The sequence below is a fragment of the Stegostoma tigrinum genome, chromosome 30, assembly GCF_030684315.1.
Source record: "Stegostoma tigrinum isolate sSteTig4 chromosome 30, sSteTig4.hap1, whole genome shotgun sequence".
Lineage (NCBI taxonomy): Eukaryota > Metazoa > Chordata > Chondrichthyes > Orectolobiformes > Stegostomatidae > Stegostoma > Stegostoma tigrinum.
Window position 1 is genome coordinate 24,367,886 of NC_081383.1, and position 25,603 is coordinate 24,393,488.

The window sequence follows — 25,603 nt, forward strand, 5'->3', positions numbered from 1 at the left end:
AAAAAAATTATCAGCCTCATCCTCATTTCTCTACAGAAACACACAAAAAAACCAGAGCAGGAAATAGATTTTTAAAGCAAATCATCTCAGATGGACAAACAAGCTAATCACCCATGTGCAAGTTCCAATCAGATCTGTTAATTTTCCTATCCTAATGCTTTTTTGAAATGGTTCTCTAGTAGCTATGGCTTGAATGGTCGAAGAAAGCTAAACTCCATCCAAGGCAATCCTGACGACCCTGAATGATGTTGCCAGGCAGCTCTGGGTCTAGTTCAGTCTCAGCTACAGATCACAATGGGCTGGGTGATAGACTGATGCCAGCAAGAACGCTGACTGGTGACATTCTCATTAGCAAAGGCTGGTCGAGGGAGGGACCAGTAAAAGAATGCAGCAATGGGATGACACTGTGGACGTCCCTTTTAACAGTGTGTCTCAAGGTCTGGGAGCATCTTAGCTTCCATGCTATAATTGCTGCATGCATTTTTATAAATGAAAACTTATTATTATCCAGTGGCAAAAGATGGCACTTAAGGGTCGGCAACTTTGCCATTGGTTGGGTCTGGCGCTGGTGGCTGCAAAGTGGTGGCAGAAGGGCATCACAGTGACCAGGTGGGCCCAACAATGAGAGACATGGCTCCAATGTTGGTTGGTCTGGTACAGGCGGCAGTGAGGCAATGGTGGAGGAGTATCCGCCCAGGGGCAAAAGATGGTGCCTGAGGATCGATGACTTTTACATCAGTTAGTTTAGTGCAGACAGCGGTGAAGCATTGGAGGACGGATGGTGGCACAAGTGACATTGATAGTGAGAAGCTGGCTCAGGACCAATGGACTCTTTGTAAGCTATATCTTTCCTTTTAACCCCTTATTCCTAAATTATTCAAAATAGCGCTGAATCATGGTGACAAATGAAAGTGTGTCACTGTATTTATTGCATATTTACCATAAAATGCACATGACAATAAATCATTCATTCTTTACTCTGTCTGAGTCTCTACAGAAACAGGTCTATGATATGGCCCTCCTTCAGGGTGCATGACACTGTGATACTGATTCAGTCCATGTTGGATGGGCACCACAAAGTGCTTTAATGCTCTGAAGTAGTTTTGAAGTGTAGTCACTGCTGCAATGTAGAAAAGAAAGTCAAACTGTTCTCAGTAAATGACCACTAACAGCAATAATAGTGGCTGGATAATCTATCTTTCTGATGTTGATAGAGGGATGAGGATCAGCCAGGACACTGGTGATAATTCTTGTTCAAGATAACGTCATGGAAGCCTTTAACATCTACCCAAACTGGAAGGTGGGACCTCATTTTAACACCTCATCTGAAAGATGCCTTCTTTACAGGGCAGCCCTCCCTCCCTCCTTGATTTTTGTGCAGAAACTCTGAAATGGATCTGGTAGGGCCTCGGGTAGTGTTGTAGAACAGAGGGACCTAGAGGTTCAGATACATAATTCTTTGAAGTTTGCATCACATAAAGACAGAGTGGTTAAAAAGACGCTTCGAACACTTGTCTTTATTGTTCAATCCTTTGAATGGGAAGTCATGTTGGGGTTGTACAGGACATTGGTGAGGCCTCTTCTGGAGTACTGTGCCCGGTTCTGGTCGTCCAGTTATTAAAAGGATATTATCAAGTTGGAGAAGGTTCAGGAGAAGTTTACCAGGATGTTGATGGGTATGAGATTGAGTTATAAAGATTTGAGTTATAAAGAAAGACTGGATTGGCAGGGACTTCTTTCACAGGAGTGTAGGAGTTTGAGAGGAGTCCTTATAGAAGTTTGTAAAATCATGAAGGGTATAGATAGTGTTCATGGCAGGTGTCTTGTCCCTAGGATGGGGGATTTCAAAGCTAGGGGGCACATTTTTAAGATGAGAGGAGAGAGATTTAAAAAAGACATGAGGAGCATTTTTTTACGCAGAGGTGTTTCGCATGTGTAATGAAGCTCCTGAGGAATTGACGGATGTGGGTACATTTACAACATTTAAAAGACATTTGGATAAAGACATGGATGGGAAAGGTTTAGGGGGATATTGGCCAGGAGCAGGCAGGTGGGACTAGTTAAGTTTGGGATTATGTTCAGCATGGGCTGGTTGGACCGAAGGGTCTGTTTCCATGCTGTATAAGCCCATGACTCTATGACACTATAATCCCAGAATCTTGTGGCTTGGAAGTACCAGCTTTCCTGAAGGAGGCACAACGAACACATGCTGACCATCTGATAACTTATAATTGCTGTTTGTGGGATCTTACAGTGTGTAAATTGACTTCCAAGTTTCCCTTCAATGGTCACGGTATTTCATAGAAGTATTAATTGATTATAAAGAATTTGTGATATCCTAATGAAGGGTGCTATTTTTCTTTTATTTTTATGGAGCTAAATGATAAATTTGTTGCTTGTTTGGGTGATTCAAATTCCAGATTTTGGGTGAAATAGTGCTCATGGCAAAAAATCATTACAACTTCATAAGGAGGTAAATTGTGCATGTCAAAAAATTCGTCCAATAAAAATTGTCAAGAGAGACACCTGGAAACTTGTGCAAAAGGCATTTGCAATGACCAATACATAGAATTATCATGCACCCTTCTGATTCCTAGATTAATACTTCTAAAATATGTTGCAGGAAGTTATGTAGGCCAGGGTTAAAACCACAATGTTTTGAGCGTGAGAGTTGTCATTGTAACACATCAGGTTACAGAAGTTCTTATTTTCGTAAGTTAATTAGCTTATGCCAATTTCAAGATTTAAATATACCAAATCTTTACTATAATGAAACATAACTAGCACTAATACAAGACTTTCATTTTTGTTTGTTTCTTGGTGTTCAGAATGAAAGTATCCTTTTTACAATGGCACCTCATCACTAACACACAGACATTGACAGAGCACTACTTTCTTCACTTCATTAAGAATTGCTCCATGTGTTTTTATAAACTCAGGTCTCATCCTTATAATTTTGGTTGTTGCTTGAAAGGCTTGCAAGTGTCAGCTACCACAAAAACTCTTAAAGGGTGAAAATAGTTTGGTTGCCTATTAGAACGATTAAGAATCATGATGCAATCTTTCAGATGCTGAATACAAATTTGTCATAGCCAAACAGGTGGGTGCAAACTATCACAACATCATGAGGGTTAAAGTATAGCAATAGAATGCCCCAGCCTCAATCTGTCCATAAACTGAGCACAAGCCAGTGGTTTAAAACTAACAAATAGTTAGTGGTTTGCATTTCTTACACTCAAATTCTGAAAGCTCTATTTAAAAATTTGAAGAGAAGTTGATATGGGTCCACATGGCATAAGGAACATAAAAAATCCACAAGTTCATCCAAATCAAAATCATTCCTTTCTAATCCAATCAGAAATTTGATTGGACCTGAAAATCTGAAGCGGGCTCATGTCAGTGGCGGGGTCAGGTTTGGGATGGTACAGTACCCGAAGGCATCGGTCGTGTCTGCCTTGGTGCAGCCCATCAAGGATCATAGTGATGAGGGCATCGGTGAGGGTAGCTGTGAAGTTAACACATTTTCTTTATTTCTTCATTTTTCTGCCTTTACATTCTGTTTTCGTTCTTTTCCTGTGTTTTAAGATGGTGCCGGAGAAAGGCGACTCTATACAACCCAACACTTTTCACTGTATTTTGTAAAAAGATACATGTGACAACAAATAAATCAAATCAAATCAAATATGGAACAACATGTTCTTTAAGCACCTTGTTGACCCAAGTTCCAGGCAGCATATTAACTTCATGCTGGGAGTGATATTCCCTCCAAACTACAGAGAATAACAAACAGGCCATGCATAAATAAAACTCCCATGTACCAATCCACACATGACCATAAACTACAACAATTGGCTGCATGCAACCTACAGAAATTAAAGGGAACATTAATCAGGACTTCAATGAAATCATTCAAGGGTACAACAAGTGTTACCTATGCTATTCACTGGCTGCATGCCTGATTAGAAGTACAGGAGTTTGAACTTCTCTGAATTTAAAGACATCTAGTACCTCTGAAATGGGACATGCTCTCCTGTTTGACAACGTAGTGTTCCTCAACACAGGAGATAGGATCAGGAGCAGACATTATACCCCACTGAGCCTTCACTGCCATTCAATACAATAAGGTTGATCCGCAGCTCCAGCTCTACTTTGTTCCCATACCTCACAAACCTCTGGGATAAAGAATTCTGAAAATACACAACCCTTTGAGTGAAAAAATTTCTCTTCACATCAGTTCTGGATGACCTTAGCCCTTATCTTACGACCAGTGGTTTAGATCCCCCAGTTGCTAGAAACAATCTCTCAGTAATTATTTGTTGAACCCTTTTTACAATCACATATGTTTCAATGAGATCTCCGCTCACTCTGCTAACCTTCAGAGAACATTGACCCAGTTTACTCAGCCTGTGATCACAGGTCAACTCTGTCATCCCAGGGACAAATCTAGTCAAGTTGCACTGTACAGTCTCCAATGCTAATATATCATTCCTTCAATATGAAGATCTATGAAATCTGCACACATAGTTCCAAGTATGTATTCAATAAATCCATCAATTGTCTCAACATAGTTTTATTCTGCATTTCAATTCTCTTGCAATAATGTCAACGTCATTTCCGTTCCTAAATGTTTACTGTGTGTGCTTGGTGACAGCCAGGCTTCACAAACATCAACATTTAAAAGACGCACTGCTTTTTTAAAAGACACTGTTTTTCCATTCTTGTAACGAAAACGAACAACCTCATACAATACATTCCATTTGTCACATTGTTGCCCACTCACTTAACCTTTCTATATCTCTTTGCATTCTTTGTGTTCTCCTCACAACTTATATTTCCACCTAGTTTTGCATCACCTGAAACTTTTTGTTTCTTCATCTGGGCTATTGGTATAGATTATAAATAGCTAAGACTCCAGCACTGATCATTGTAGCATGTCATTAGCTGCAACCTGCCAACATGACAATGACATATGCAGGATCCTTACCTCCTGTCCATTAACCAATCTATTGTCAATGCTTTTAATTACACCCTTCTCCATGAGCCCTTACTTTGCTTGCTCATGTTTTGCATGACACATTATCCAATGCTTTTTGGTAAATCAGAAATTTGGGAAGGCCATGACAAAATATTCACTGTCTCTGCACACCATTTAAATCCAAGGAGGTAAGCCATTGTGTCCTGGAATTTGTTGGCTCTTAGTTCCTCCAATTTATCTGTATTTCTTTTCTTACAATATTAATTGCTTTAATTTCCTGATCCTTATTGGCCACTGGGTTTCCTTCCATTCCTGCTCTGCAACATGTGTCTTCTGCAGTAATGACAGCCCCAAAATATTCATTCAATGTCTCTGCTACATCCTCATTTCCCATGATAACTTCTCCTGTCAATGGACAAACATTTACTTTAGCTCCCCCTTTCCTTTCATGTATTTCTGGCTAATTTGCTGTCATTTCTTCATTACCTTTATTTTTATCAACATATTGGCAATCCTTTGCTAGTTTCTTAAACAGTCCCATTGCTCACACATGCTGTCATTCTTTGCAACATTATCAGCCTCTTCTAGTACTACTTTTAATTTCTTGAGTAAGCCATTGATAGATCCACCTTATTGAGTCTTTCGATGTATTTTCGTTGAATATTTTGAATTATTTCTTAATTGTTTCCTAATGGCTATTTATCACCACATATTTTAATCTGTTTACCTATTCAACATTGCCAGTTCTCCCCTATGCCCATGTAATTGACTGTCCTATTTTGTGCTTCGGATTTCAAACAAATATTACTCACCTGTATACTATTCTAAGTGTACAACATTTTCAACTTGGAAAGACCAAATTAAAGCAGCACCAGATTTGGAAAATTTCCTTTGTCTTCAGATTCCCAATCATTTTGGCCTCCCAGAACCTTGTCATTCTTCAGATTTCCCAGAATTCAGTAATCGGTTTCAGAAATCTACTGTTCTACAGATTCCCCTCAAGTGACACTTTTGAAAGGTATGTAATGCATGTTGGATGCAGGTGTCTTCTTTAGATGGTTGTGAAAGTAGACAATTCTCTACAGCAAAAAAATAGCATGTATCTATGTTAAAATTATCAAAATTTATGCAAAGATGATGATTTGGAAGAAACTGTCTTTTCTCAACCAAATAATCTCCAGTCCTTATCATACATTTATCAACTTGATAAATAATGTTGAGGTTGATGTTTAAAATTAAGAACAGATCTAATGATCACAGCTAATACTGTTTTGTCTGCATTTACTGTGATTCAGGATAACGTGACTAAAGGGACACAATGGGGAAAACCCAGCTATGCAAATATGCTTTACCTAATTTAACTTTGCAACTTAACTGTCCCAGAATGTAAAGAGGACACCTAAAATAGGTGTATTGTGGTCTAATCATCAAAGCAAAGAAAACGGAGAAAGATGATTTACATTAAACTTAAGAACCTTCCTTGTTATGTGGTTAATACATGTTGCTTGCTTTATGCTTTACTGTGTTTAGTAGAAATATACGGCCTAGCTTTGGTTTAAGAGTACATTTGGTTCTCATCAATCTAAATGGGTTCAGATTTAATGCAGTTCTCAAACTAAATCAACAGGGTTCATTTTGACGTTGGGTGACAGTGCCAGGGGAGTTACATCAATTCAGGCACGTCTCTTCTGGATTCAGTTGACATCATGTGATGAACATCATCATTTGTATGACATTTGGTTACAACATTTGTAACCAAAGACAAAATTGTCCCTTTAGTCTTACATAGTACTCTGTACTTCTGAAAGATTGAACAATAACGTTCTAATATGTAAAAACATGAGAAAATCAGTGATGAAAACATATTATTTGAACTGAATATGCTCTGTCAAACTGACAAGATATGTTCCACACTGCCATATTATCTTATATGAAGAACAAATATCAACAACATATAATTCTGCTCTGATGTCAGAAACCAGATGATATATCCAAGGGACCTTTTTTTTCCAACAAATGCCTCACATTTTATGGAGAATAGTAATGGGAATGATTTTCCATTTTGGTCAGAAAATATTTCAATGTAAGGTAGCATCTAACTGAACTGAAACTTCTGAGGTCAGATCTAATTATATTGTTAAGATACGTTCTCGACTTGTTAATTACCACTAACTGAGTTCATTGATTTGGGCAAGTTACGTTTCATGGCATCGCCAGGTTAAAATGATGCAGTGGCTCAGTAAAAGATGTATTGACAAATGCTTCTGAATGAAATTTTTATGATGGTGTGTATGGTCTACAGATTCAGAAAGATTTTCGGACATTGTAGAATCATTGTCAAATGGGTAGCTGAGGATCAGTAGTCCACAATGATTAAGTAACAGTCACTAACAGTGATTTTCCCTTAATTGGCCAATTTGTGATCACAGTGTAGGCTAGATTGCCCAATTACTGGTGGGTGGTCTTTTAAACAAAGTCAATGAGAGGTCCCACAGCTTTGGAGGGTTACAGAAATTAAGTAAACCAAAGGGTGCCCTGAAAAGGAAGGACAGAAGTGGCTCTCTCCTTGCTAATTCCAAGCCTATCCAATCAGGCACTATGTGCCTTCGGATGGAGGAAGCCCTCTGGCAGTCAGACAGGGTTTGCTCCTTGGGTTTCCCACATAGCAAGGATCCTACATCTATTGCCCACATGGGGGCCTCAACCAGCTGTGAAGCAGGAATACTGACCACAAACCTTATTGCTCCAAATTTAATCAAGGCGGTGGAAGGACAGGGTCTTCAGCCATCGTTTTCCCACCAAAACTACTTACTGCTACTCAGCTACTAAACTCGGCACAGGGGAGAGAATGAAATACCAGCCATACCATTTACACTACTGTAACAGGCCATTCAGCCTGAGTGAACAATAACAGTGAGTACGTTCCTGGATTTCCAAACAAGAATAGAAATTGTTGGAAAGACACAGCAGGTAAGGCATCATTAGTAGACAGAAAGCAGAGTTAATGTTTTGCAGCCAGTGACCCTTCTTCAAATTGATCTGAAGAATGATCACTAATCCTGAAACATTAACTCTGCTTTCTGTCGACGGATGCTGCCAGACCTGCTCTGTTGTTTTTTTCCCCAACTGTTTCTGATTTTGATTTTGATTTCTAACATTCACAGTTCTTTGATTTTTGGTTGCAAACAAGAGTCACATTGGACTCAAAACATTAACTCTATTTCAGTCTCCACAGATGCTGCCAAACTTCTGAGTTTCTATAGCACTTTCAGTTTTAAAGCTGGCAGCTTGTACTGGACGTGGTATAGGGAAATAAGATAAGTTTAGTTAATAACCTCATATAGTGAAGATGCCTTTAGGGAACAGCAGCCATAGGAGAGTGAGCTTAAGACAAATATTTGTAACTAAAATAAGAACAGTTACAAGGGCTTAAAAACAGGCCTAGCTAAAGTGAGCTGGCAAATTGGATTAAGGGATAAGACACGGGAGCAGAAATTAGGCCATTCAGCCCTTTGAGTCTGCTGCGCCATTCAATCATGGCTGATAAGTTTCTTCATCCCAATTTCCTGCTTTCTCCCTGTAACCCTTGATCCCTTTGACATTCAAGAACTTATCTATCTCTGTCTTAAATATACTCAATGGCCTGGCCTCCACAGCCTTCTGTGACAAAGAATTCCTTAAATTCATCACTTTCTGGCTGAAGGTGCTTCTCCTTATCTCTGCTCTAATGTGCCTTCCTTTTACTCTAAGGCTGAACCCTCAGGTCCAAGTCTCTCTCCTACCAATGGAAACATCTTCCCAATGTCCACTCTGTACAGGCTGTTCATTATTCTGCAAGTTTCAATTAGATCCATCCTCATCCTTCTAAACTCTATCACATATAAACCCAGAGTCGTCAACCATTCCTCATAGTTTAAGCCTTTCATTCCTGGGATCATTCTCGTGCACATCATTTGGACCTGCTCCTGGGCCAATACATCCTTCCTGAAATATTGGGCCTGAAATTGCTCGCAATACTCTTAATGTGGTCTGACCAGAGCCTTATAAAGCATCAGAAGTATTTCCCTGCACACATTGTATTTGCATTCCTAACTACCAATTCAACCTGCAAGTTTACTTGAAGAGAATCCCAGACTAGGATTCCTAAGTCTCTTTGCACCTCAGATTTCTGAATGTTCTCCCCATTTATAAATCAGTTCATGCCTCTAACCTTCTGAACAAAGTGCATGACTTTACAATTTCCCACAATGTATTCCATCTGGCACTTCTTTGCCCACTCCTCTAACCTGTCCAAATCCTCTGCAGCCCCTCCACATCCTCAATACTACCCGTCCCTCTTCCTGTCTTTGTATCGTCTGCAAACTTAGTCAGAATGCCCTCAATTCCTTCGACTACATCATTATTTTATAAAGTGAAAAGTTGTGATCCCAACATTGACCCTTCTGGAACACCACTCGTCACCGGCTGCTATCCTGAAAACACTTCTATCCACACTCTCTGCTTTCTGCCAATCTTCTATTCATGCTAGTACCTTGCCTCTAACACCTCCCTGTGCTGCACCTTGTCATAGGTTTAAGGAGATACAGTGGTAGACATTTAAAGGGATATTTCAAAATGCACAAAATGGATACATCTCAAAAAGAAAGCGAGATTTCAAGGGAGGAAACACCATCTATAGTTCACTAAAGATGGCATTAAAGTTCGAGAAAACCATAATTGTGCAAGGATGGGTGGCAAGTCAGGTAAAAAAAGCAAAGAATGACGAAAAGATTAATAAGGAAGGGGAAGGAACAAAAAAAGAGAGTATGAGAGAAAGCCAGCTACAAATATAAAAACAGATAGATTTCCATCAATATTTTTTAAATAATTTAACTGTGAGAATTTGTTCAATAGAAAATGGAACTCGTATATTAATAATGGAAAATAAGGAAATGGCAAAAGAATTGAAAGGTATTTTGCACCAGTATTTATGAAAAAGAATGGAAATAACATCCCAGAAAGAGATGCAAATCAGGGAATGGAAGAGAGGTGAGAACTCAAGAAAGTTATGATCACCAGGGAAATGGTACTGAATAAATTATTGGAGCTGTAGGCTGATACGTCCCCATTTCCTAAATCAATTTATCCAACATGGGTCTTAAAAGAAATTGTTTATGAGAAAGTTCCTGGTTTGGTATTAAATTTCTGAAATTCCCTAGCTTTGGGGAAGGTTGCTTTACATTAGAAAATAAAGAATGTAACTCCTTTGTCAGAAGGGACAAGAGACAGTAAGAAAGAAACTACAGACCAGGTGCTTCACATTTCTCATAAGAAAGATGTTTAAAGTGATAATTATTACTGACTTATAGCAGGGCACTTAGAAAAACAATCAGGGAAATCTGGCAGAAGGTTTGCGAAATTGAAATCATATAGAAGCAATGTAGTGAAGTTCTTTGAAAACCAACATGTGCTGTGGATAAAGGGGAACTGGTAGATGTACTGTATTTAAATTTCCAAAAGGTGTTTGAAAAGGTGCTGCATTAAAAGTTATTGTAGGAAAATTATAGCTAATGATGTGGTAGTAACATACTATATTGTTCGAGGACTAGCTAGCTAATAAAACCATTTTCTGGTTTGGAATGAACATCCATCACTGCAAAATGGCATCGCATAAATGTGTAGAAATGGTGTGCAGGGACACAGGGAAACAGCAGGAGGCTGGCATTAAGACTTAGAACTGGTACAGAATTGATTGGTAAATTGGCCTCCTTTTGTCCCATAACAGTTCTGTAATTCTGTAGATTTGTCCCACAATGTCAGCTGGTTGTGACAGGCTATAAGGAGGGACTGCACTTGCACTGCTAATGAAACAGAACTTGCCTGTCTCGGCAGTGTCTGGAGAGTGGGTATCCTCTGTCACTGCTCCTTCACTGCACTTGCCCGGCCTTTGCTTTACCACCCTGCAGCCACACTTCAAAGACCTCACATTCAGACTATCCTCAACACATGATATGATTGTGATAGGGGCAGTGCTGCTTTCACATTGTAGGTTTTCTACAATTTAAATCAGCGAGATGGTAGTGGCATCATGGTAATATCCCTGCTCTAGTGATCCAGAGTCCAATCTAATATTCCGGGGATAACTGGAGCTGGAGGAATGCAGCAGGCCAGGCAGCATCAGAGAAGCAGGAAAGTTCATGTTTCGAGTCGGGACCCTTCTTTAGAAGAATGGCCTGAAGAAGAGTCCTAACCCAAAACGTTGACTTCCCTGCTCTTCAGCTGTTGTCTGGCCTGCTATGTTCCTCCAGCGCCACACTGTGCTGTCTCTGACCCCAGCAGCTGCAGGTCCTGCTTTCTCCTAATATTCTGGGGACATGTGTTTGAATTTAAATTTAATAAAGTCTGGAATGAAGAACTCGTCTAATTGTGACTATAAACATTGCCAATTGTAATAAATACACATCTGGTTCATTAATGTCTGTTGGGGAAGGAAATCTGCGGTCCTTACCTTTTCTGGCCAACAACTATCCTTACCTCATCTGGTCTACCCCTATCCTTACCTCGACTGGCCTACACCTATTCTTACCTTGTCTGGCCTACATCTATCCTTACCTTGTCTGGCCTACACATATTCTTACCTTGTCTGGCCTACACCTATTCTTACCTTGACTGGCCTACACCTATCCTTACCTTGTCTGGCCTACGTCTATCCTTACCTCATCTGGCCTACCCCTATCCTTACCTCGACTGGCCTACACCTATCCTTACCTTGTCTGGCCTACCCCTATCCTTACCTTGTCTGGCCTACACCTATTCTTACCTTGTCTGGCCTACACCTATCCTTACCTTGTCTGGCCTACACATATCCTTACCTTGTCTGGCCTACACCTATTCTTACCTCGTCTGGCCTACTCCTATCCTTACCTTGTCTGGCCTACTCCTATCCTTACCTAGGCTGGCCTACATCTATCCCTACCTTGACTGGCCTACACCTATCCTTACTTTGTCTGGCCTACACCTATCCTTACCTTGACTGGCCTACACCTATCCTTACCTAGGCTGGCCTACATGTGACAATCACAACAATGTTGTTGAGAATTAATCGCTCTTTGAAATGCCCCAGCCAGCCATTCGGTTCAAGGGCAATTCACAATAGTTAACAAATGTTAACCTTGCCAGTGATGCCTACACCCCATCAAACAATTAAAACTTAAGGCTACTGAGTCCTGGATCACATGGAATTTTCAGCAGCACCACCTTTAAGTCTGGCCAGAGATAACACAGTGTGGAGCTGGAGGAACACAGCAGGCCGGGGAGCATGAGAGGAACAGGAAAGCTGACGTTTCGGGCTGTTGTTTTCTATTGCTTTAGAATGACATTGGTTACTTGCTTGCACAGCCTAGAGATGGCATTAGCAGCATCCACAGCACTTCTGGTTGGCACGGTGTTACGAATGGCGTGCCACCAGGATCAGGGCAAGGGCCTCACTTGTTGCAATTTGTATAAAGGACTTGGATGAAGGGACTGATGGCATGGTTGCTAAACTAGAGTTAAAATTAGAATTTATTGCCACTTGTACTTAAGTATAAGGAAGCAAGAGTACCTGGAAAAGTTTACCATGTCACCGTTCACAGTGGCCTCTTTGGTACAAGATACCTAAATACAAAATCATAGGTACAAAGTAGAGAAATAAAAAAAAGTTAAAAGTTCAGAATTACAGTCCGTCTTCAGTCATGCACCAGCAGTCTCTTCACATTGGGCTTTCCTAGTGGACTCCCCACAAAGGACTCCCCTGTGCTGAGCTTGATTTCTGTTCTGTGCTTAGTTTGATGTCTTGATACCCGTGACTTTGTGCTGCAATCTCTCTGCCGATGACCACCCAGGCTCACTCGCTGCCCCACCACGGACCCCTAGAGTCCCACTCTGGTACCACTCCAGGCCCCAAGCTCCCAGCTGCTTCCACGATCTGGATCTCAAAGAAGCTTTGATGTTACTGACTGTCAGAGTTCTGCCCGGGCACACCAGCCACCTTGTGGTGACCTGCTGTAGGATCCCAGCTGCGGCCTCCATGACCAAGGTCTCTCTAGAAGGTAAGTAAAGAAAGAAAACTGAAAAAAAACAAAAGAAAAAGCAAGAAAAGAAAAAGCAATCAGAGTGGATGAGCTCTAGGTCTGGGGCCCTACTCCGCAGTCATCTTGGAACTGGTTAAAAGAAATTGCTGATGACAGAAAGATAGATATGAAAGTAAGTTATGAAGAGGACATAAAGAGGCTACAATGGGGTATGGGTAGGATTAGTGAGTTGCCAAAGACCTGGTAAATTGAGTATTTTCCAAATTTTCTATTCTGGAAGGGAGAATACAAAAAAAGCATAGAGTCAAAACAGTGAGAGGTTGCAGTCGTCCTAATGCATCTGTCATAAAACATCAATATGCTGGTACAGCAAGCAATTTGGAAAACTAATAGTGTTATGATTTATTGTGAGGTAAATTAATGACATAGTAGGGAGGTTATGCTTCCCTTAGAGAGTATTTTTGTGATTACCTCCGAAACAATGCATATAGCGTTAGTCATCTTATTTACAGAAGGGTGTAAATGTATTGAAAACAATTCAGAGAGGACGTAGCAGGGAATGGATTGTCATCCTTTGAGGAAATAGGCAAGGCTTGTACTTACTGGAATTTCAAAGAGTTAGAGGCAAGTTGTTCAAAATATATGAAATCCTGTGGACTTCTGAAAAGGTTCATTTGGAAAGGATAACAAAGTGTGGAGCTGGGTGAACACAGCAGGCCAAGCAGCATCTTTTTTCTCTTGTGAGAGAATCTAGAAGTAGAGGTCAATGTATAAAAATAAGGGGGTTACCCATTTAAGACAAATGAAGGAGAAATTCTTTCTTACAAAGTGTTATAAATCTTTGTAAGACGCTTTCTCAAAAGGCAGTGGAAGAGGAATCTGAATATTTTTAAGGCAAAGACAGAGACTGTCTTTACAAAGAAGGGATTGGAAACATATTGGAGGTAGGTGGGAACGTGAGTAATCAGATTAGCCACAATTTTATTGAATAGCAGAGCAGGCCCTGAGAGGCGAGTCATATTCCAGCTACTAATTCATATGTCCATGTTCACTCTTTATAAAACATTGGCACATCTATCGTCTGCAGCTAGTAATCTATCCTTCATTAAGTCTCATTCACTCACCACACTGTTGATTCCAAGTCCACCAGCAATTTAAATTTTAAATTCCCATTGTGTTCAAATTCCTTTGTGGCTTTCCTGCTCCCTATCTTTGTTACCTTCCCAATTTATACAACCCTTCAAGAAATCCGCACTCCTCCATCTCTGGCCTCTTGTTCACCTCAAGATACATTTTAGTGATAGGACTCAGAATCTATCAAAATTTTCAGTACAGTCTATTGAATTCAACTATAAAAATAGTAACATATGACATGTTGTCTCGTAAAAGAGTACGCAGTGAATTGTACGACGATGTCAATCTCAATGATTAATCATTAAAAAACACTTTTTCTTATTGTACTAGTCATAAACTGTTATATTGATGGAGGTATAAAAGATCAGATAATAGTGATGAAACATCAAAAATTGCTTTTGAAAAAGAGAACTGTGTGAGTAGGTCATGAAAGAAATAAGTGAAAAGTGTAAGCTGTTAATGATCAGGAAATCTCTAAAAGACAACCAATGTGTGTGGTTTTCACTCGCTGGAATGAAACTGCACTATTTACTGTAGTTCTCACCACCAGAATATTTTTTGGAAGTTCTGCCCCTCTCGCCAGTATCTCGTGTGGTTACACTGTGGTCAATGTGGCATGCTGTCACTGTGTTACTGAATACTTACGCCGTTGCACACAGATACTCAGAATCAACAAATGATAGATTGAGGTGACAAAAAAAGTAGAAAAAAGGAAGAGACATACTTTACTAAAGTTTAATGCCAGGTGAGAAAAAAGAAATTTCAGAGTAAATTCAAGATATGTTTAAAAGGGAAAAACAAAGATTACTAACTTCAAAGTTCATGTATGCTATAATAAGGTCATATATGTAAATATTTTAACAGTTTACTGGAATGTTTTGGCAGTACGTAAACGCATAAATTTTGTTTTACATTGTAATGAACTTAGATGAAGTTTATAATTATAATTTTCCATTAGTATGAAAGCCATACAAATTCAAATAGTATACACATGAACTCAATACCAAACAAAACCTGTTTCATAATACACTTTCATACTGGTTTCATGTTGTGAAGAAAGAATATATTTTAGGTAGATTTTTCTGATCTTGTGACAACATATATAGGAATACCGAAATATTTAGAATTAACTGCATTGAGGTGGGTTATTTGGTGTATTCTACTGATGCCAATGTTTATGATCCACACAAATCTTCATTCTCCCTACTTCAGATTACCTTTATCTAAAACCCAATGGAGTTTTTTGGGAGCACCTGCTATCCCACTAAATGGTTCCATCTTCATTGCCCGGACAATTCAATACAGCAAGGAATGGAATCTAGAAAGTCTGCCCCAGGATACTAAAGGAAATGATCCTGGAAATTTTGGATGCATTGCTGATCATCTTCTAAAATTTTATAGACTGTGGCAAAGCTCCTACACTTTTGAATGTGGCAAATGTAACCCTGCTATTGACAAAAGGAGGGAGAACAATGAAGAATTACAAACGTTTGGTCTAACATCAAATGGGGAAAATGCTCAAGTCTATTATAAAAGGCATGACAACAATATTTGGAGAAACTTAATGAGATAGATGCTGTCAACATAGGTTTATCAAAGGCAAATCACGATCAACTAACCTACTGGATGTTTTTCTTAATGATGTGACTTAAAGAATAGGTAAGGTTGAATCAATGGATGTGGTGCCTTTGGATTTCAAGAAGGTCCCACATGAGAGCTAGACTTGCTAATGTTGTCCCCTTGTTTAAAAAGGGCAGCAAGGATAATCCAGGTAATTATCGACTGGTGAGCCTGACATCAGTGGTAGGGAAGCTACTGGAGAAGATTCTGAGGGATAGGATCTATTCCCATTTGGAAGAAAATGGGCTTATCAGTGATAGGCAACATGGTTTTGTACAGGGAAAGTCATGTCTTACCAACTGAATAGAATTCTTTGAGGACATGACAAAGTTGATTGATGAGGGAAAGGCTGTAGATGTCATCTACATGGACTTCAGTAAGGCGTTTGATAAGGTTCCCCATGGCAGGCTGATGGAGAAAGTGAAGTCACATGGGGTCCAGGGTGTGCTAGCTAGATGGATAAAAAACTGGCTGGGCAACAGGAGACAGAGGGTAGTAGTAGAAGGGAGTTTCTCAAATTGGAGACCTGTAACTAGTGGTGTTCCACAGGGATCTGTGCTGGGACCACTGTTGTTTGTGATATATGTAAATGATCTGGAGGAAGGTGTAGGTGGTCTGATCAGCAAGTTTGCTGATGACACTAAGATTGGTGGAGTAGCTGATAGTGAAGGGGACTGTCAGAAATTACAGCAGAATATAGATAGACTGGAGAGTTGGGCAGATAAATGGCAGATGGAGTTCAATCCGGGTAAATGTGAGGTGATGCATTTTGGAAGATCAAATTCAAGGGCGAACTATACAGTAAATGGAAAAGTCCTAGGGAAAATTGGTGAACAGAGAGATCTGGGTGTTCAGGTCCATTGTTCGCTGAAGGTGACAACGCAGGTCAATAGGGTGGTCAAGAAGGCATATGGCATGCTTTCCTTCATTGGGCAGGGTATTGCGTACAAGAATTGTCAGGTCATGTTGCAGTTGTATAGGACTTTGGTTCGGCCACATTTGGAGTACTGTGTACAGTTCTGGTCGCCACATTACCAAAAGGATATGGATTCTTTGGAGAGGGTGCAGAGGAGGTTCACCAGGATGTTGCTTGGTATGGAGGGTGCTAGCTATGAAGAGAGGTTGAATAGATTAGGATTATTTTCATTAGAAAGACGGAGATTGAGGGGGGACCTGACTGAGGTCTATGAAATCATGAGGGGCATAGACAGGGTGGATAGCAAAAAGCTTTTTCCCAGAGTGGGGGACTCAATTACTCAGGGTCATGAGTTCAAAGTGAGAGGAGGAATGTTTAAGGGAGATATGCGTGGAAAGTTCTTTACACAGAGGGCGGTGGGCGCCTGGAACGCGTTGCCAGCGGAGGTGGTAGACGCAGACACGTTAGCGTCTTTTAAGATATATTTGGACAGGCACATGGATGGGCGGGGAGCAAATGGACACAGACCATTAGAAAATAGATGTCAGGTTAGACAGAGGATCTTGATCAGCGCAGGCTTGGAGGGCCGAAGGGCCTGTTCCTGTGCTGTAGGTTTCTTTGTTTCTTTGTAGTATATACAGTTAAAGCACATGGGATTGGGGTTAAATATACAGGCATGAATTGAAAATTGGTTGACAGACTAAAAGTAACAGGGAGAATAAATGGGCCTTCCTGTGAGTAAAGGCGTTGCACCAGAGGAATCAGTGCTTGGGCCCCAGCTATTCATGATATAAGTAAATGACTTGGATGAGGCAGCCAAATGAATCATTTCCACATTTTCTGATGACACAAAACCAAAGTGGAATTGCAAGGTTTGGGGAGAATGTACAGAGACTTCAGAGAAGTGTCGGCAAACTCATGGCAGATGCAGTATAACAGGGATTAATGTGATGGTGTGTAGTGCGTCAAACAGAAAGGCAGCACATTGTTTAAATAGTGACCTATTCAGAAGTGTGAATAGACAAAAGGATCTGTTTGTCCTTGTATACCAGTCAATGAAAGTAGACAGACAGATGCAGTAAGCAATTAAGAAACCAAATGGTGTTGGCCTTCATTCAACGGGGATTTGATTCAGAAGTAGGATGTCTCACTGCAGCAATACTGGGCCTGGAGTGTTGTGTGCAGTGTTGGCCTCCCTAATTAAGACAGACTGTACCTACCAGAGAAGAAGTTTAGCAGCGGTTTAGTAGTCTGAAACTGAGGATGGCAGGTCATATCTAAGTTCTGGAGCACAATTCTTAAGCACGATTGCCAGAGTGTTGTCAGAGTCAAAAGCATTTGCAATATCCAGTGCCTCTAACCGTTTCCTAATATCTTATGGAGTGAATTGAATTAGCTGAAGACCGGCATCTGTGATGCTGGGGACAACTGGATGAGACCAAGATGGATCATCCACTTGGCACTTCTGGATAAAGATTGTTGCAAATGCTTCAGCCTTATTTTTTTAACTGATGTCCACGATCAATTTCAATGACCTCTCTGCCAGAGTAAGTGCCTCCACCTTTTCTCCAATACCTCACATTCGCTCTGACTCTGATGCTGTACTCGCCTCCTGCCTCCTTTCACTCTCGCTATTACCTGCAGCATCTTCCCTCAGAAACAACCATTCACTCAGTGCCTGTCCCCACTAACACTTCCCTGAATCCTGCCCACTCAGTCACTTGAGACACGTCCCCACTTGCACGAAAAATAACTGCTGTGCACTTTCATTTCCTGAAACATTTCCCTCTCATTCTGAGAAGAAAACAGCCCACAGTAGGGCAAAAAGAGTTAAGATGGTGAGTGGGCTTCTCAATATTCAGTTCTTCAACCCTTAATGGGAGCGGATGCCAAAACTGACTATCCCAAGCTGCCTGACAGACTATGTCCAAGCCCTGGACTAGTGTCAGAGGCTGCTCTTGACTTACTGTGCTGAGACTCCCTGAGCAAAGGCTATCCCCTTTGAATTGACTGTGGCCTGCTGGCAACTATATCAAGCTTCTTGGCTTTGCGTCTGTGTAAAATGGCAAGGCAATACAGCAGCACTGTGAGTCTGGTAACACTGACTGAGGAGTCAAAACTCAAAAAGACAAAGTAAGGTAATGTAAGCATGGATGCTGTGATTATCCAGGTAAGCTCAGAGTGAATGAGCAGGCCAACAGACTGGAGATTCTAAGATAACAAAGTGTGGAGCTGAATGAACACAACAGGCTAAGCAGCACCTCAGGAGCACAAAACCTGACGTTTCGGGCCTAGACCCTTCATCAGAGATTCTGCCTGGTTCAGCCCAGGAGCTGGGCGGGATGTCCCTGAGCACTCAGTCTCCTTGCTGTACTATTACAATGATAATTGCCAGTACAGCATTGAAATGCAGAAGGATCCTTTAAGTGAATCAAGATCAACATTTTTCAAGGCTAGCACATGCTGGATGCCAATGTCCGTGGACATCAGATGTGTCTGGCCAGTGCCCATGATGCACACATTGAGATGTTGGTGACCAGTGCCCGTCATGGAGGCGTTTAGAGCAAGTTATTCATTCATTAATGGAATTGAGTCATCACTGGCTGGGTCAGCATCTATAACACATCCCTAATTGCCCTGAGGACAGTGAAGGGTCAATCACATTGCTGTGGGTCTGGAGTCATATGTAGGTCAGACCGGGTAAGGAAGGCATTTTCCTTCCCTAAATGATATCAGTGAACCGAATGGGTTTTCCCAAAAACTGACAATGGATTAACGGCTATTGTTCGAATCCTGATTCTAATTCTTTTTTAAAAATTATTCAAATTCCATCATGGTGAGACTCAAACCTGGGTACCAGAATTAACAGTGCAGCGATAATACCACTCGGCCATCACTCTCTCCAGCGGCAAGCTAAAGTTGCAAGTTGCCTGCTCAAACTTCCATATCAACAATTCTCAACATTTAGCTTGTTCAGTATGCTGAGTACATAGCAAGCTGTATGCTAGTTAGGTGAATTGTGCTGTTAATAAAGCACTTAACAAGCTGTCATTCCCTTTAATTGGCAACTTACTGCTGCCTTGCAAGTTGCTCCTGATGTCGAGTTAGGCTTTGCCAGAATTCTCACCTGGTTCTGCCACAAATCTTGGGACAGTTAAGTCATTCCAGGCCCCGATGAGATTCTGCCTGCACTGTCTGAAAGGAAGATGGCAGCAAATTATGGCTTTCTAAAGGGAACTGGACAAGTGTTTGGGGGAGCAGAATTGCAGCGCTACAAAGAAAGCTGGGCAGATGGGACAAGCTAAGTTGCTTTTGTAGAATATTGCAGTGGGCCAAATAGGCTACTCTTAAAAGAATTTTAAAAGGTTGTGAATGGAGATTAAGCTTCGTAATTCTTCTCCAGCTTGAATAGGCATTATGGAACAAATAGCTTCCTCTGGGCTGTGTTTCTCACCGATAGTATCATTGTAGAAGCAGAGAGGCCGGTGTCAGGTCTGTATCTTTAACTAGAGACAATGAATGTGCATCCACTCAGCTTAATGAAGCTGGTCTGCTAATGAAGCTGGTTCAACATAGACTGAATGTACTTACTCTGGTCCTGTGAAACTGTCCTGTTCACAGCAGCTGTGACAGCACTGTTGATGCTTCAGATGTAGCCAAAGTTCTTTGGTGAAATATAATCAACCAGAAATGTTGAACAGAATTTGATGGCAAGGGATGCGGTAACATTACATGGAATGATATTTCTTTTACGGCCAAACCAGTCAGCTCTGCTGTTTGTGCTCCACCCAGCCTTCCCCTATCTTATCTCATCTAAATTTATTATTTTAACTTTCTCCTGAGAGTACTTGCCCAGCTTCCTGTTCTCTGTGGCAAAAAGTTTCAGATTCTTACTGTACTTTGGGTAAAGAAGCTGCTTCTGAATTCCATCCCATACTTCTTGGTGACTAAATCACATTGAAGACCTCTGTTGTGCTTTTCCTTACAAGTGGAATTATTCTGTTTCTACCCACTTTGTCTGAGTCTTCAATAATTTTTAAAAAATCGATATTAGGTCATCCCTTCTTTTTCAAAAGAAAACAGAGCCAGTCTGTCAATGGTTTTCTGACAGGTAGGTGCACAAGTTACTAGCGTCCTTCTGTAAATCATCTCTGCATCATCTCCAATGTCTCCACAGCCTTCTCATTACTGTGCAGGGGAGCACATCACCTAGCAGCAGAATCGGAAACGCACGTGGTAGGGACAAGCGAGAATTTGAAGCTGCACCTGGCATTCATTTTGAACTAGACTTTAAATGTTCTCTGGGATGCATGGATACTGTGGAGTACCAGTGACTCCGCTGCTCAAGAGACTCAGCAGCTCGTGAGTAGTGGACGGCAGTGGCAGCTATTGTGTCCAGCTGTCATATTGGTCAGGCGGGCTGAGGGTCAGCTATAGACTCATAGAATCATACAGCACAGAAACTAACCCTTAATCTAACTCACCCCTGCTGATCAAAAATCCCTATCTGACCTAGTCCTGTTTGCCAGCATTTGGCCCATTTCCCTCTAAATACCTCCTATTCATGCTCCATTCCAGATACCTATTAAAGGTTGTAATTGTTCCCATCTCTAACTCTTCCTCTGGCAGCTTGTTCCATGCACACACCACCCCCTGAATGAAAGAGTTACCCCTCGGGTCCCTTTGAAATCATCCCTCTCTCATCTTAAACCTATGTCCTCTAGTTTTGGACTCTGCTGAGAAAAAGACATGGCTATTCAGCCTATCCATGCCACTCGTGACTTGATAAATGTCTATAAGGTCCCCTACTTCTCAGTCTCTGATGCTCCAGGGCAAAAGCTTGAATATTTGAAGGGCCTGCTGAGTGTGGCCTCATATTAGGTGTTACTTATTGAGAAAGTCACATCACCTGGTACAGGCAACAGCTGAGCACTGAGAAGCATTCAGCCTCAGGACCTCCCATTATCGATGGGATATAATACACTCTGAGTTTGACTCCTCCTGGAAGGAGGAGATTGGGAACAGGGCACCCTCCTGAAGGCAGAAAGTCGCTTCCATCCTTACAACTTGAACTGTGTTTCCTTTCCACATCTAATTATTTGCCCAGACTGCTTCATTCACTTCCAAAATATCTTCAGCATGACTTTTTATCCCATCAAAACCGAAATTCTAATATATGCTTTTGTAACCTTATGTCTCAACTTCCATAGTTTCTGCTTTGCTAGTTTCCCTCTCTCCACTCTCCACTCATTACAACTTATCCAGATGAATGTGGCTTGCAACCTGTTACGTAGAAAAACCTCACTTTGCTATTATTAACATGCTCTATTAGCTTCAGAGCATCAATTAAAAGTTTTGCATCTTCAGGTTAAAATATATTCATTGCCTTGCTCTGTCCACCTCAGCTGCATCATTATATGTCTATGAGCCTCTGATCATTAAATGCTGACCTTATCCTTGTTCCCTTTCCTGAAAAGATTTCTCTGTCCTTATAATGTATAATATATAATGAGGAAGTAAATAAATGATTGTCAGTGTTTCTTATTTATTTGCATTCGCTTGCATCATAACTTTGTAAATTACTGAGCTTCATCAACTTGTCACTAGTCAATTGCCCATGTGAGATGAATGAGAAGAATGTCTCTACAATGGTCACCCTTCTCAAGCCACAATAAAATTGCAGTGTGAGTGTAGTTGATCCCTGACCTGCCTATTTAAATAAGGAGGAGCAAGTTTGCACTGAAGACCATGAGATGTCAATCAGAAAGTAGGCCAGCCAATTGCAACTTTCTGACATTCAGTTCCATTAATATATTTGAATAAAATTGCTTTCAGTAATAAAAAAGAAAAATAACTAGATTAATCTCATATTGAGAGAATGTCTCAATGCTATTTATGTGATCAAACCATGCTAAATACATGAGTGGTATGGTGGCTTAGTGGTTAGCACTGCTGCCTCACAGCACCAGGGACCTGGGTTCAATTTCACCATCACGTGACAATCCATGTTGAGTTTGCACATTCTCCCTGTGTCTGGGTGATCCAGTTTCCTCCCACATTCCAAAGATATGTAGGCTAAGTGGATTGGTCATGTTAAATTGCCCAGAATGTTCAGAGGTCTGTAGATTAGATGCGTTAGCCAAAGTTAATTGTATTTTAATATTTCTTGGTCATTAATTAGGAAAGTATTTTTAAAATCTGATTGGTAGCGTGAGAAATAAATTAAACTTTCTAAACTCTTACCCAGTCAAAGATTCCTCATAACTAAACATTAAAAGTGAATAACCCTATAGAATCCGTTAGCTGTGTCATTCAGTGAAGCGGGGGGATAATTAGCAAACCTTGCTCAGAACGCTCAAAAACCACAGCCACCAGTAGCAAAAGTTCCACACTTAAGCAACAGTTTTCATGCCCTCTACCCCAGAGTAAACATTTTGTGCTTTGTTGTTTTGCCCACCTCTATGTACCCTTCTAGAGCCTTCTGTGTAAATGATTCAATGATTCATTGAATTATTCAGAATAAATTTGTATTTAATTCTAAGGAAAGATGATAAACAGTCATGAAGTACAAATTAAGTTTCATAAGGGGACTTTACAGATTACTCATTAGTATCTTGACTGTGTTGTGGCCATTAAGTTAAGACGGACCCTGTGATGGATCATTGACTCAATACTTTCGTTTGGAGATGGTTGCAAATGTTTCAGCCTGATCTTTTACACTGTTGTTCTTGGTTTTCCCATCATTGAGAAGAGATACTTCCGAAGATTCTTCCACATGTTAGTTGTTTTATAGTCCACCACCGTTCAAGACAGCAAGCATAAAAATTGCTGAGCTTTGATCTGATCAGCTAGTTGTTAGATCACATATAGCAGTCTGTCACACGCTGCTTCTGTGGTTTGGCATGCCAGTAGCCCTGTGTTGTAGGTACACCTGGTTTGGTACCTCTTTTTTAGGCTTGCCTAATGCTGCTTTTCCCATGCTCTCCTAAACTCAGCTTGGTCCACTGACCCCAATATTGATGGCACAGTGAGGAAATTACGGGACCATGAGATTAATCTTTGTAGCGTATTTCGATTATGATACTGCTAATGGCCCATGGCTCATCAAGAATGCCCAGTTTGAGCTGCTATATTGATTCTCACTATATCCCATTTAGCACAGATTTACACAACAGTATAAAAGTTATATCCTCACATTGAAGACAAGACTTTGCATTGTGAAGACTGTATAGTTGTCACTTCTAAAAACTGCGTCATGGACAGATAACTAGGTGAGAGCACAGTCAAATAGCTTTCTCCCTTGTCATCATCTGCAAAGGTGCATTGTTGAAGATGTGTTTCAGGACTCAGACAGTTCAGCCAGTAATAGTGTTACCAAATCATGCTTTATGTTGGGCATTGCAGTTCCCCATCCAGAGTACATTTTGTGCACTTGTTGCCCTCATTGCTTCTTGCACTTGATGTTCAATGTCGACGAGCATTGATGTATTTGGTTGAGGGAGGATGATAGGCGTTAGAAGATGTCTTCATCCATCTTTGATACCATGAGGTCGCATTGGGTTTGGACTCAAGTTGAGGACTCCTTCAATGACTCCTTCCCAACATTTGTGAGCATACCTGCAACCCAGGCAGGACACACCCCAGGATGGAAGAATCTGTGATGTTAGCTAGAGGCATGTTTCTGTAAATTAGTACTGTTGCTTGGTTGGTCTCTGGGACAGTTCTCTCCATTTTGGGACATCTTTCCAATTGATTGTGAGGAGGACTTTATCAGGTCAACTGGGCCGTCTGTAACTGTCTTATGTTTGATGCCTAGGTTAATGCCATATGGTTCTTGCAGTTTTATTTTTAATTTGACTTGTTCACAGTAGTTTGTTAAAGCTAAGCACAGTTCAGACTCAACCAGGTTGATGATAACTTGGAGCCAGACTGACGAACAACTGAACCTTTCTTCCCAAACATACATTCATGAGCAAGGTGGGTTTTTGCAGAATCCTACAGTTTCATAGCCACCATTATTAATTAGAGATTTTTGCTCCAAATTTATTTAAGTAGCTGAATTTAAATTCTCCAGATGCCGTGGTAGGAGATGTGTTCATGTCGCCAAATCATCAGTATCACAACCACCATCCATATTGGTCTTGTGATGAGCCTGACAAAAGTTGAGCAATTGGAACTGGCTTGTATATCATCCTTTGGATCCATACATGCAATAGCCCTTCTTTTGTAGGTACAGTTCATAGAATCATAGAATCACTATAGTGTGGAACTAGGCCATTCAACCCCAATAAGTCCACACTGCCCCTCCGAACAGCATCCCATCCAGACTCATCCCCCTATCCTTTCCCTGCAACTCTATATTACCCATTGCTAATCCACCTAAATTACACATCCCTGGACACTAAATGCAATTTGGCATGGCCAATCCACCTAACCCACACATCTTTGGACTGTGAGAGGAAACTTAAGCATCTGGTGGAAACCCACACAGACACGGGGCGAATGTACAAATTCCACACAGACAGTCGCCTAAGGGTAGAATCAAATGTGGGTCCCTGGTGTTGAAAGGCAACAGTGCTAACCATTGAGACTCCATGCCACCTCTTTGTTGAGAGTATCAAGACTCATGTAGGAGACGCCCTTTTAGGAAAGAGTGTTCAGTTCTTTCTTCTGTATGAATTCCACTGGTATACCCATTTACAGCAGTTTAAGTAAAAGGAATGGCAGAAACTGGACTGTCAAATTCTTGAACCTCAATTTTTTCAATTGCCAACTCTCACTTGGAAAAACAAGACCTTTGATTGAGACCTTGTTCGATTCTCATGCAAAGAAAAGGGAGAGTAGTGGCCTTGATCATGTTGAGGAGGTTAGCAGTGACAATAAGTGCCACCTTAATGCTCATTACAA